Consider the following 2,945-nt stretch of genomic DNA (forward strand, 5'->3'; position numbering starts at 1 on the left):
TCTCGTGTAAAATTCATACCCAAAAGTTTTCGCAATTGTCTATATGGTCAGGGGAAAAAGGTTTTCAATTTAGTTTGTATTTAGCAAAATTTCACTTACTTATGATTTGATTTTATTAAATTTTCATTGAATAAAAATAATATCTGTTTAACAGGTATCACATTGAAAGCTATTGAATTACGAAGTGTTTGTGTTGTTTATGATAAACTTTATTTTACATTTCTTGCCCACAAGAGATTATGTCTCATCTTTAGCATATTGCTGTATGTCTTCTCAACTCACGATCACAGGAAAAGTTGTTAATAATTCTTATCAACAAAAACAAAGATGATAAATATGCACAAGTGTTGCAAAATAAGTTTAATTACGAATAAACATCAACTTGGATGACACTTTACTCAACCAATAGAAGAAGGTGACTGATAAAACTGATTATGTAAACAGAATTCTGATTGGTCGAAAGTGTCTTCTTGTCTCAAGCTCTGATTTTCTACCTATTCTAGCCAGAACCTTTGATATTGAGTATCGAAGTGTTAATCCCTTTCACACTTATAAAATGTCAAGCAAACTTTAAAATTTGTCATTACTGTTTTAGCCAGGAGACCAAACTGATAGTTTGGTAACCTGCTAAAATAAACATTAAAAATCGAAAGGAGAAAACAGCTTTGCAAGTTTACCTCAGTGTCTATTGAACACGAGAGATGCGAAATTTAAGAAGTGACTTGTTAGAATATACATGTCTGTGAGGAGACATAAACAAGAATAGCAAAAATCTACTATACCAAAAGAACTGGTAATACATACATTACAAGTGTTCTATGAAGAGAACATAAGATTGCTGCATAATACAACATGAATGTGAAATGACATTAAACATTGTATAAGGCAAATGAAAGTTTCTGTAGGAACACTGTGCGATATTCATTTAGTGAGTTTACATGCGCAAGGACGAATTATGATGTCTTTGTCGATGTTAGATGCAGTAAGAGCTGATAGTGGCAATATTGGCGGTGAGGCATTGTCGTAATGTGGAGAAAGCGAGCAGATAGCTTCCTGGTACAAACGCAAGCTAGATTCCTAAACGGAGAAAAACCGATCTATTTAAGAAAATTGCTGGGCTCCATTGCGATAAGTAGAAACTCCAAGCAATGAAAAATATGGCCCGGACCATGATTACCAGAACGAATGTCAAACTTCAAAAAGTAGTTAACCATTTAATGGTTTTAGTAAATTTATACAGAAAAAGTAAGCATTATACCGTCCAGCATAAATAAAAGTCAACTCCATTATATTTTTTCTGTAAAAACCTATTCTGACATTAAATGAGTCAACTTCCCGTAAGTCATTTTTCAACAAAAAAAAAATTTCTAAAAAAATACTGGAAAGTTTAGTTTTGTTTTTGCGAAAAAAAGTGCATAAATTACATGTGTATACTAGGTGCTTACATTAGTTTAACAGAGAATCTATTAGGAAATGACACAGAATTCACCAAATAGTTTGTAATTATGTGATTCCAGATTCAATCCCATAGTGTGAAGTTTTAGGCAAGTGTCATTTACCACAGGCTCAAGTCAACCCTAACCTTGTAAGGATCTGAAAAGAACCAAAAAGCCTAGTCAGACACTGTCACAAAGGATTCTCCTTGAAAATTACATTAATAGTATGCATGCCCATGGAACTTAGTCACTTATAGGCTAATCCAGTGAGTGATCTCACTGATCAGTAATTGGAGCACTCAATGTGGAAACTGAAAAGAGAGCCATTTATAGTTTAAAATCCTTAATCAGCAAGAGTTCAGAAAAGAACTTTTGATATGAACAGGAAAACACACACACACACGTGCGCGTGCGCACAACGTGCCAATTCCATTTTATAGTTCAATTATCAGTTATATAATGAAATATAGTCAGAGAACTATAAGCAGTCTTACAACTGTTTCTTTACTTCTCTCAGCCGTAACATAGATTAAAAATAATTTTATAGAGATTGTTGATATTTTCGTAAACATCAAGGAGAAAGTGAAGAGGGTTAACTTTCTATAACTTTAAGTGGATGACAGACAAATTTCCCTGAGCTAGAATGTTAAAGTACTACACTTAAAAATTTCGCAAGAAATTCTTTTATGTATTACTGTCCAACAATTGAGAAGACACAATGATTTGCATGTGTATTCATAATACATTCTGGCAGATTCAAACACAAATATGTGAGTTGCTGGTGTACGTCACAGGAGATAAACTTCACTTTTCTTTAATGACAATGTGTTCATAACAGAACAACTCATTTTTTAAACTTAGAAGACAAAATCACAAGAATATCTGCAACAGGATTGAACCCTTAATTCAAATACAAATCATTCAACACCTTTATCTATTTGGCCATTTCATCACTAAGCAGAAGAAATACCAAGCCTAAAGCATCTGTTCCAAGAAAACAAGCAAATGTCTAAAGTTGCCAGCTCATCTTAATCTAGCTACTCACAATTGAATGTCTCCCTAATGTAATTTTGGCAATGTTCAGAATGACACTATGTGTACAATATATTGAACAGCAGAACACAAAACAGTAATTTATTTCTGATTTGCCAGAGAGATATCATTTTCCCAGCTATTTAGAAGCAATTGATCCAGCCATGTGAAAACATTCCGTAAATTTAATGATTTCATTCTTAAGTTCTTACAGCCTTTCATATATTAATAAATTTCATAAATATTACTAATAGTGAAAAAGCATTCTCGAAAATTTATTTTCTCTAAATTGGATAGTTAGCAAGAATTCTATCATTTGTGCTTCTTTAGTAACTGGACATAACATAATGGCAATCAAACTATTTCAAATTTCTATAATCTATAATCTGCAGTTCTTCATTTGGCTATAACCATCAGAAGTAGGTAATACATGCACCAGCATGACCGCAGCCACTTGGCTGAAACACATAAATAAAT

The 2,945-nt window shown here is 32.7% G+C and overlaps 1 long non-coding RNA gene across 1 annotated transcript in view; it reads right to left on the minus strand.

The window, feature by feature from the left end:
* Positions 1 to 2,945, minus strand: part of LOC106871678 (uncharacterized) — a 184,634-nt gene that overhangs the window by 919 nt on the left and 180,770 nt on the right. The window lies entirely within an intron of this gene.

This window comes from Octopus bimaculoides, chromosome 1 (genome assembly GCF_001194135.2).
Source record: "Octopus bimaculoides isolate UCB-OBI-ISO-001 chromosome 1, ASM119413v2, whole genome shotgun sequence".
Lineage (NCBI taxonomy): Eukaryota > Metazoa > Mollusca > Cephalopoda > Octopoda > Octopodidae > Octopus > Octopus bimaculoides.